This window comes from Taudactylus pleione, unplaced genomic scaffold, assembly GCF_031769625.1.
Source record: "Taudactylus pleione unplaced genomic scaffold, aTauple2 ptg000173l, whole genome shotgun sequence".
In the NCBI taxonomy this organism is placed as follows: Eukaryota; Metazoa; Chordata; class Amphibia; order Anura; family Myobatrachidae; genus Taudactylus; species Taudactylus pleione.
The window spans coordinates 5,836,668-5,848,025 of NW_028284575.1; positions in this window are offsets into that span (position 1 = coordinate 5,836,668).

Genomic DNA, 11,358 nt, shown 5'->3' on the forward strand with positions numbered 1-11,358 from the left:
AACGGAAATAGAATGCCTTTGAGGATAAAATTCATCTGATTCTTTTATTATTTTTTATTTATATGGCACCACAAGTGTTCCATGGCGCATTACAAAGTACATAAACAAATAGGTGACCAGCAACTTACAGTACAATACAATACAATGCAGGACAAGGACATGGATAATATACATTGCTTCATTAGCGACCATAACACCCCAGTAAGCAACAGAGCATAAGCAACCAAGTGTTAGGTGCCCTAGTGGGGAGTAAAAAGTAGATGAAAGTGAAGTAAGGAGAAGCGGAAGAGGGCCCTGCTCGTAAAAGCTTACCTGCAAAAGGGGAGGGGCAGACAAATAGGCGTGACACAGATGGGGTAGACCAAGAGGAAGGAGCATGTAGCAGCAAGTTAGGATGAGAGCTGGAAGGCTTTGATGAAGAAGGGGGTCTTGAGAGCCCGTTTGAAGAATTGCAAAAATATCCTCAGATTGACAAAAAAAGTCTTATATGACTACATCCAGCTTCATAGGGTATACATGCATATAATAATCTCATATCACCAGTAGCCGTGCTTTACTCACATGCTTACTTATATTGTCCATCCATACTTAAGTCTCTCCTACACCTCTTATGATGTAATTTATCATTGGTATGGATATAATATTTTGCACTCCCCTTTATGATCAGTCATTGAGCCTGTTTTACCCGCACTTGCTATGACACAATTTGGCTGGCCCGTCTTGTAATGATGTATCTTGATTGACAGTCCTACCCCTTACTTTGGGCATCGCTACTTTGGTCTACGTCTCTAATGGCATGGCTTGGCCACACTTTATTTTCACTACACACCCCCTGTCACAGCACTGAACATGTGTGGACTTTTGCACAATGAACAGGCATTTATACCTAATCCACATATACTTCTGCTTACTATATATTGTTATCATTATTCTAGTATAAATATAGTGTTGAACAGTAAGTTCTATATCATGGTTTGTTTTCGATATGACTGGAGTTATCTTTGTTTTCATCTGATGATATTATTATTGCAAATTTGTTAGACTTGAATACGTGATATGTGGAGTCATACCTGCATTCCTTCAGGCCAAGCTGTTTAATTATATATTACTCTGCGATATGCTGATTTACGATTCTCTGTAACTAATTATCTTACTCACTAATTAACACTGGGTCATTATGTGTTCAAAAAGCACTTTTACTTGGTGTGTCCTTGTTAAAGGTTTCCTTAGTTGCTGAAAAAAACTTTCTTTTTCACCTTTATTTGGAGAGTGGTGGTCCTTCTGTATCTAATCAAATAATCCTTACATTCACTTTCTTATGAACGTCCATTAATTGGTTTTGTATAATATATTTGACACCTATCACTCTATGGTTGTTTCATTATTTCTAAAGCTGCATACACACACAACAATTTTGAAATTGAACGATTTTAGTAAACTATTTTGTTTATTTTTTCAAGGGAAAAATGAACGAAAATCGTTTACTAAAATCGTTCATTTACAAAATGTAATGAACGATTTTTGTAACTTTCCCTTAATGAAAATCGTTAAGTTGTTCTGTCAGAATGGACGATGAACTACAAACGGGGACGCGTATGAAAGATAATCGTTCATCGTTTAGGCTAAAAAATACACCGATTTTTTTGAACGATAACGACGTCGTTATAGTTAAATCGTTCAAATAATCGTGTGTGTACTCACCTTAATTTTCACTTTTTTTTGTTCTACTTAAACTATTAGGGGTATATTTACTAAAATGCGGGTTTTTAGAAGTGGAGATGTTGCCCATAGCAACCAATCAGATTCTAGCTATTATCTTCTAGAAGGTGCTAGATAAATGATAAGTAGATCTGATTGGTTGCTATGGGCAACATCTCCACTTCTAAAAACTCTGGACCTCATTCAGAGCCGCTCGCACTGAATGAGAGCGGCCGCATGTAAAAAATGTTTCTGCCTCCTGGCCGCTCGCTGGGATGTGTTACCACCCACAGCCTTAGCGAGTGACCAGGTTGATGGTCGAGACCATCGGGGCTTGCGACGAGACCCTTGTGGTAGGATCTCGTCTGCCACAAGCCCCAGAGAGCTTTCGGCTCTAATAGAGCTGGAAGCTCTCCCACTGACATCACTGGTGATGTCAGTGGGGCCACCCACAAACGGCAAGCGTTCGCTTGGGAACGCCTCAGTTTTTGAAACCACCCCCCGCTACACCTAAAAAACCGGGCGAGCTGTCGATCAACATCGATAGCCGACCCTTTTGTAGTGAGCCCCGGAGCGAGACAATTTCTCTCTCGCTCCGGGGCTTGCACACGCGCAGTGTGGCCGCTGCGCGTGCGCACAGCCAAACATTGACCTGCTTGCGAGCGCGTCTCTGTGAGGTCCTCTGACTTTAGTAAATATACCCCTTATAAATAGAGGAATATTTTTATGGCGCTATAAAGTCCTGAGAATACTACACGACAATTGTTATCTTGAGTTTTTTATTTTGTTTTCAGAAACATTTTTAGCTGGAGCAAAGTCCATTGTGCGCCAAACAGGGCTATTTGGCGCCATTTGAAGATAAGTGTATGTGGACACACCTGTAAAAAAACCACTTATTATTCTTTATATGGCGCCACAAGAGATCTGCAGCGCCATACAAATCACATAAGCAGAAACAGTGCAAACAAAACAAGGACAAGTGCAAAAGACTTTCAGTACATAACAGAGCAGAACATAGGATACAACCTACATAAACATTGCTGGTTATCTACCCGAGCCTAAAGATTCAGGACCTCATTCAGACCCGCTCGCAAGCACTTGCTCTGGGGCTCGCTACAAAAGGGGCGGCTGTCGATGTTGATCGACTGCTCGCCCCGTTTTGTAGGCGGGGTGGAGGGGGTGGCCGGACAAACGGAGGTGCCGTTTGTAGGCGGCCCTACTGACAGTGATGTCAGTAGGGAGCTTCATGCTCTGTTAGAGCAGGAAGCTACCTGGGGCTTGCGGTAGACGAGACCCTACCGCAAGAGTCTCGTCGCAAGCCCTGATGGTTGCGATGGTCTCGACCATCGCGACCACCACCTAGTCACACGCTAAAGCAGTGGGCTGTAACCCACAGCTTAGCGAGCAGCCAGGAGGCCGCCTTTCAAAAGAAAAGCGGCCGCCCTCGTTCAGACCGAGCACTCGCTTTTTGCGAGCGTCTCTGGATGAGGTCCTCAGTGCTGCTGTAGGCAGTGGGATGATGTCATAAGTGAGGGAAGGAAAAGCACATGAGGGAAGAGGGCCCTGCTCGTGAGAGCTAACAGTCTAAGGGCCGTATTCAATTGTCGGCGACAAGTTTTCGCCGATGACGTCATTTCGCCTGTCGGAAACTTTCCGCCGTATTCAATTGCACAGACTTTTCACTGGTGCAAAAAGTCTGTGCCTTGTAATCAGCGGAGAAGATTCGCCTCTGAATGGAGGCGGAAAAAAGTTTGGGGTGCAAAGTTGTGGCAACACATCTGCAGCCTTGGGACAGTCCCTCAAAGGTAAACTGCATCAAAAAAAGTTAAAAATTTACTTAAGATCACCCCCAAAAAGTACTTTCGTTTTGGGGGCGATAAAAACCATAGTTGGGGGACAAAGTTAAAAACTAGCGAAATAGACTCCAGGGGGGGGTCCCCCAAGTATGCCCAAGCTGTGTTTTTGATTGCAGGTGTTTGCTGAAGGTGCGTTTTTTAAAACATCACTTTAGCGATTTTTAACCATGCTTGCACCCATTTTAATGTACCCCAAATTTGCTGAGACTACTTATTTTTGCAGAAAAACCCTGAAATGCTATTCATCATCACTTGTGCAAAGACGCTAAATAGCAGCAATCAAGAGCATTGAAGCACCCCAAATATCTTCAGCAGGGCTATTCGGGGGTATCCATGTCAGTGCATCTTTTGGGGGGTGTCAGGTTGATTTCCCCAAATCTGACAGCACTTTTTGCCTATTTTAGTTTTGCCGGGACGCATTCTCGCGTCCTTTGCAATTGAATAGGGCGAAAATCTGTGACGAGCGCAATACTTTTTCGGAGGCAAAACTAGCGATGACGGCGGAAAGTCCACGACTTTTCGTCGGCAACTGAATACGGCCCTGAGACTCTAAGGAATATAATCTATGTCACTTAGTGTCTCCTCCCACAGCATTCGGAAGGCCCCCATACATCATAGATTGATTGCTGCAATCGTGCAATTTGCAATCGATTGTGTATAAAAATCTTTCCCTTTTTCAATCGATTGTTGCAAATCTGCAATCGACTGTATAAAAATAAAAATGTTTCCTTTTTTCAATCGATTGCACGATTGCTGCAATCAATCTCTGATGTATGGGGGCCTTAAGGCCCCCATACATCAGAGATCGATTGCAGCAATCGTGCAATTTGCAATTGATTGTGTATAAAAATCTTTACCTTTTTCAATCGATTGTGGCATGTCTGCAATCAGCAATCGATTGAAAAAGGGAAAGATTTTTATACACAATCGATTGCAAGTTGCACGATTGCTGCAATCAATCTCTGATCTATGGGGGCCTTTAAGCTGTGGCCACTACACCTGATCAGCATTAAGTAACGGGGAAAGCAATCACATAAAGATCACTATCCAATGTAACATAATGATGGTCCAGTAACTTTAGTGATGTCATCACTGGAGATTCCTAGGAAAGACATGACTTTTGACAAGTGAGCACCCCCTAGTGGTAGAGCATTACACACTGTACATTAGACTGAAAACCAAGTTTATGATATTATTGCATGAGATCACATGCTCATCCTAAAAAGAAATTAAAGGGTCCTCCACCTTAAAAAAAATAAAAAATACAACTTCCAGTCATCCATTCATAGTAACATAGTAGCACCCACTCCATCCTGCCCTTATAATCCAGCAAAAGCCCAGTGCGATTTTACACTCCCATAGGTTTTGTCTATCCGGAAATGCTGTGTGTAAGTCAGCATTTCTTGCTGTACAGCCTTGGCCAAAACTTTGAGAATGACACAAGTATTGGCTTTCACAAAGTTTGATTGTTTGGGGCATCTGGAAAAACGCTTGTCCGGAGAAGGAAAGGTGAGAACTACCATCAGTCCTGTGTCCTGCCAACAGTAAAGCATCCTGAGACCATTCATGTGTGGGGTTGCTTCTCAGCCAAGGGAGTGGGCTCACTCACAATTTTGCCTAAGAACACAGCCATGAATAAAGAATGTACCAAAACATCCTCCAAGAGCAACTTCTCCCAACCATCCAAGAACTTTTGCCTTCTGGTTAGCGTTTTAGATGTCTTAGGTGTCGCGCTAGCAGGATGAGGAATAGTTTCTTCCCTGCTGCAATTATTAAAGTTTTACAATTGTTTTATGTATTCATTGTCTGTGAGTATCTTGCATTACTTTTTCTCTGACGCATTTTATGTGGATGTGACAATAAATTGATTTGATTTGAACAGTTTGGTGAGAAACAATGCCTTTTCCAGCATGATGGAGCACCTTGCCATAAGGCAAAAGTGATAACTAAGTGGCTCGGGGAACAATACATCGAAATTTTGGGTCCATGGCCAGGAAACTCCCCAGACCTATAATCCCATGGAGAACTTGTGGTCAATCCTCAAGAGGCGGGTGGACAAACAAAAACCCACAAATTCTGACAAACTCCAAGCATTGATTAGACAGGAATGGGCGGCCATCAGTCAGTATGTGGGCCCAGAGGTTGATTGACAGCATGCCAGGGCGAATTGCAGAGGTCTTGAAAAAGAAGGGTCAACACTGCAAATAAAGCCTTTGACACTTATGAAACGCTTGTAATGTTACTTCAGTATATCCAGGGCTTAAAGTGGTCCTGGAGAGGTGGTGGAACTAATCTCCCCCACCGTCTACTCCCCCCCCCCCCCCACTTGGAAGCCTAATGCTTTTTTTGCAACCCCTATGTATTGCCTTTGCTTGATTCTTTCCTTACCTATATGCTGGTTGCTATGAAATGAGGGACCTCTGAAGAAATTGAGACTCCCTAGGCAGACAGTGAGTGGCTCTCTGTCTGTGGAACTTCTGTGCAGGGACTTGGTGGTGGTGGAACTAGTTCCACCTACCATAAGAGGTGACGGAACTCAGTTCCACCCCGTTCCTGCCCACTTTAACCCCTGAGTATATCATAGTAACATCTGACAAAAAGGTCTAAAAACACTGAAGCAGCAAACTTTGTGAAATCCAATACTCTTGTCATTCTCCGAACTTTTGGCCATGGCTGTAGGTGTAACTATGATTTGACTTCCCCCTCCTGGTACTACACTGTCATGTGAGACATCGGTGATTTCAGTTCTCCTTAGAAGAGAACTTGCAGTTTTGTAGTACCAGAACTGGCTGATACAGTATATGCGCAGCTGGGCATGGCGACATATTTTGGCATCACCAGTAATTGAAGGGTTAGGTGTGGGATGCCGACGGTCAGAATCCCGCTGCCTGAAGGTAAGTAGCCTAACCATCCCCCTAAACCACCTTTTCCTCAGCCTAACCCTAGCTCCTCCCCCCACCCATCACCTAGCTCCTCCCCCCCACCCATCACCTTAACCCTAGCTCCTCCCCCCACCCTAACCCTAGTTTTTTCCCTTCTATTTCAGATATAACAGCCCTAAATTACAAATATATTTACTCAATTATGGCACTAAAAGAAATCATATCTTCCAAAGATACGGACGCAAAGCAAAAACAGTAAAAAATTATGGGGACTCATGAGGAGTAAATTTGACAGACTCCCGGCAGAAAAAGGGACACAATTGCGTAATAATCTTACATCTGGACAGAGATTGCATTTACTAACTATATCATACAGTTAGTGTGTGTTGCAATGGCATAGGGGGCCTTATTCAGCAAGGAGCGCAGTTGCTAATGCGCACGCATTCGGCCGATTGTTGCGTACTGCGCATGCATATGCATCGCAGTGCGCAAACTAGCCATTGCGATCGGGGCTGCGATCTCAGTGACTACACAGACCCATCGCAGAGTGATTGACAGGAAGTGCCGTTTGTGGGTGGTAATGAGGGGGTGGTCGGAGCGAACGCAGGCGTGCCAGTGCGTTGGAACGGCGTTGCAGGGGCGTGCATAAATTAGCCACTGCGATGCCGTCACAGCCTGAGGCCTCATAGCGTGCGATGAAGTTAGCAATTTCTGAGTAAGGTCAGGGCTTGTGCAAGTGTGCGTGAGGCTGCAATGATACTCCATTGTACCGATGGTTTTGCTAAATATTACAGATGTGTGTAAGGTAAAGTGGGCGTCCTTATGTAGTGCAGTGGCGGCATTGCGATTGCAATGAATTAGCATACTATTGCAGTGAGACTGCGTGCGTCATCGCTATTGCATTTGCAGTTGCGTTCCGTAGTGAGTCAGGCCCATAGTTGCTTCTTTATACATGTGGGCTAATATCTTCTGGGTAGCTATACATATACAGTCAAGTGCATAAATATTGGGACATTGACAGAATTTTCATATTTTGGCCTCTATTCACCACCACAATGGCTTTGAAATGAAACAAACAAGATTTAATTTGAGGGTAATTACATCCAAATCAGGTGAACGGTGTAGGAATTTCAACGGTTTCTATATGTGCCTCCCACTGTTTAAGGGGCCAAAAGTAATGGGACTATCAACTCAAAAGCTATTTCATGGACAGGTGTGGGTTATTCCCTCGTTATTTCATTATCAATTAAGCAGGTAGGAGGTCTGGAGTTGATTCTAGGTGTGACATTTGCAGTTGGAATCAGTTGCTGTCGACTCTCAATATGAGATCCAAAGAGCTGTCACTATCAGTGAAGCAAGCCATCTTTAGGCTGAAAAATCAAAACAAACCCATCAGAGAGATAGCAAAAACATTAGGTGTGGCCAAATCAACTATTTGGAACATTCTTAAAAAGAAAGAACGCACCGGAGAGCTCAGCAACACCAAAAGACCCGGAAGACCACGGAAAACAACTGTGGTGGATGACAGAAGAATTATTTCCCTGGTGAAGCAAAACCCCTTCACAACAGTTGGCCAAATCAAGAACACTCTCCAGGAGGTAGGTGTATATGTGTCAAAGTCAACAATCAAGAGAAGACTTCAAAAGAGTGAATATAGAGGTTTCACCACAAGATGTAAACCATTGGTGAGCCCCAAAAACAGGAAGACCAGATCAGAGTTTGCCAAGTCAATCCCCTGACCTGAATCCGATTGAGCATGCATTTCACTTGATGAAGACAAAACTGAAGGGAAAATGCCCCAAGAACAAGCAGGAACTGAAGACATTGCAGTAGAGGCCTGGCAGAGCATCACCAGGGATGAAACCCAGCGTCTGGTGATGTCTATGTGTTCCAGACTTCAGGCTGTAATTGCCTGCAAAGGATTTGCAACAAAGTATTAAAAAGTGAACGTTAGATTTAGGATTGTTTAGTTTGTCCCATAACTTTTGGCCCCTTAAAAAGTGGGAGGCACATATAGAAACCGTTGTAATTCCTACACCGTTCACCCGATTTGGATGTAATTACCCTCAAATTAAATCTGAAAGTCTGCAGTTAAATCACATCTTGTTTGTTTCATTTCAAAGCCATTGTGGTGGTGAATAGAGGCCAAAATATGAAAATTCTGTCAATGTCCCAATATTTATGCACCTGACTGTATGTGACTGTATGTGACTGTATATGACTGTATGTGACTGTATGTGACATGATGCACATCTCATGTACTTATTGTGTTGCTGGGAAGCCTCCAGCTTCCAATACAGTGGCTCTGAGTGACCTCATAAGTGTGACATAAACCTCTGCCCACACCCAGAGCTAATTCATTTAAATAATGCCTAAGGCATTTATATCACAGGAAGTGAGTGGCAGTTTTATAGTATATGTTTATAATGCTTTGTTTGCAATTATCTGCACAGTGCAATTAGGATTTACTCATGTTATACAATTAATATTAGACTTTTTAAAACTGCATCATAAGTACACTTTAAATTTCGGACAGCGTTAACACCACAAAGAAAATAAAAAACTGTCCCTTACTGAAAGGTCATGATATACACATATATATGTCTGGATTTACATTGCTTACTCTCTCTCTCTCTCTCTCTGTTATCCATTGAAGTATATGCCATTGATGGTTGCTGGTTTCTCATCATCAATGGAAAACCATAGACAGTTGTACCATCATTGGTTAGCAACGGCGCATTCACAGTGGATAGGAGTCTGTAGTTGCTTGTGCGCAAAACCGAAAAATGCACATTGTGAACCATCAGGGCCCGTCACCAACGTTAGGAACATTGGGCCTGATTCAACTTGGATCGCAAGGCTGCGTTTGTGGGTGGTGACGGGGGGGGATGGTCGTGCGAACAAAGGCCTGTCTGTGTTTGAACGCTGTTGCAGGGGCGTGCATAAATTATCCACAGTGAACCCATACGCAGCCTGAGCACTCACTGCATGCAGGAAGTTTAGCAGTTTCTGTGGGCGGGGAGGGTCAACCACTATTCTGCATCTTGGTCCGATGGTTCTCGATTGTACCAATGATTTCGCAATCTTGTACATTATTACGTATATGAGTGAAGGTAAGGGGGATGTAAGGGGTGCGGTGGCAGTGCGTATGCATTCATTAGCATATTTTCGCATCGGACGGGTGCATTCGAACGCAGCGTTGCGATCTGTACTGAATCAGGACCATTGTGCCAAATCATGGGTGCCTGCTGGCCATTGATGGTCGATGGCCAACCATAACCCACCCTCACACCAATGAAAGGGATGAGAGTTTAAAAAGAAACCAGTAGGCACTCATAGGACTTGCAGAAGACTGTTGAAAGTAGGACTGAATTGGGACATTACGGAGACAAACCCACATGAGAAAGGTAGCTTGAGAAAGTAGTGAAACATCGAACTGAGGGCCTGATTCAGAGCCGCTCGCTCTGAATCAGGGCCGGTCTTTTTTTTTTTTTAGAACGGCCTCCTGGCCGCTCGCATAGCTGTGGGTGACCACCCACAGCTATAGCGAGCGGCCATGATGATGGTCGCGATGGTCAAGACCATCACGACCATCGGGCTTGCGACCCTTGTGGTAGGGTCGCGTGGCCGCAAGCCCCAGAGAGATTTCGGCTCTAACAGAGCCGGAATCTCTCAACTGACATCACTCGTTCCCATGAGAACGCCTACCGTTTGGGGCTCTGAACGGCACCAAACGGTAGGCGTTCTCATGGGAATGTCTCCGTTTGGGCAGCCACCCCCCCGGCCCGCCCACCAAAGGGGGCGTGCTGTCACTCAACATCGACAGCACGCCCCCTTTGGTGCGAGACCTGGAGCGACGGATTGCCCGTCGCTATCCGGGTCTCGCGCATGCGCACCACGGAGTCGGCTCTGTCGTGCGCATGCACTCTGGGCCATCTGAATCAGGCCCTTTGGCCCCTGACATGCTTGCCAAACACCAGCGTTCGCTGACCATCCCTACTCCCAAGTCTTAAGTAGGTAACATCAAGGCTGGTATAACAAGGATGTATTAATTAGCAGGGATGGGAGTGACATTGATGACTATAGTGTGGATGTAGGTTCGGCCTCATTACCTCTGGTTTACAGGATGGGGATAGTGAGTGCACAGGGCAATAGCTTCCTATTTAGCTGCATGGTTACCTGCATCCACGTCTACGCGCACACAGCCTAGGGATTGATGGCACTGTGCGATCACAGCCCTACAGCCTTTGTGTACAGCCAAGAGGGGGGTCCATGATGCGGCCGCAACAATTCCTGTAATTACTCTCGGCGCTGCTGCTAATTAGCGCACCCAACAGCTCAAACTCCTCCAGAGGAACCGAAGTGAGTAAAAAGTGGGGATGTTTGGTGAAAATAGGACGCCACCTAGTTATAGGAAAACTTGGGGAATAGGGTAATGCTCTGAATAACGTATCTGAAGACAAAAACATTATAGAAACAAAGTACAGGTTCCCACGCTCCCTAGCCATTTCTCAGTTTCTGGGACATTAGCTGGTTGGAAAGATTTGTCCCTGGAAATGAACATCCCTAGAAACGTGGCTGTTTTTTTTTTAATTCTGACCAAGAACTGCACAGTATAATTACTGTAGTAAAATGGAGCATACACAGGGGCTCAGTCAGGGGTAGAGGCTGCTGCGTCCGCTGTTGCGTCATTTGCCGGAGTCGCGGCTGTGATAATACGCAAATGCTAGTATCAGCCTCCCCCTGGTGTAGTAACCCCTGTCTGAATGAGCAAGCTCTTCAGTGTCTCTGCTCACTGTAACTCCGCCGGTGATTCTCCACACACCACCATTGACACTTGCACCGGCTATTGGCAGGTGCACTTTCTCTGTCTGAACATGGCGTCTGTGGCTGCGGCTCTATGCCTGAGAACTGACACGCCC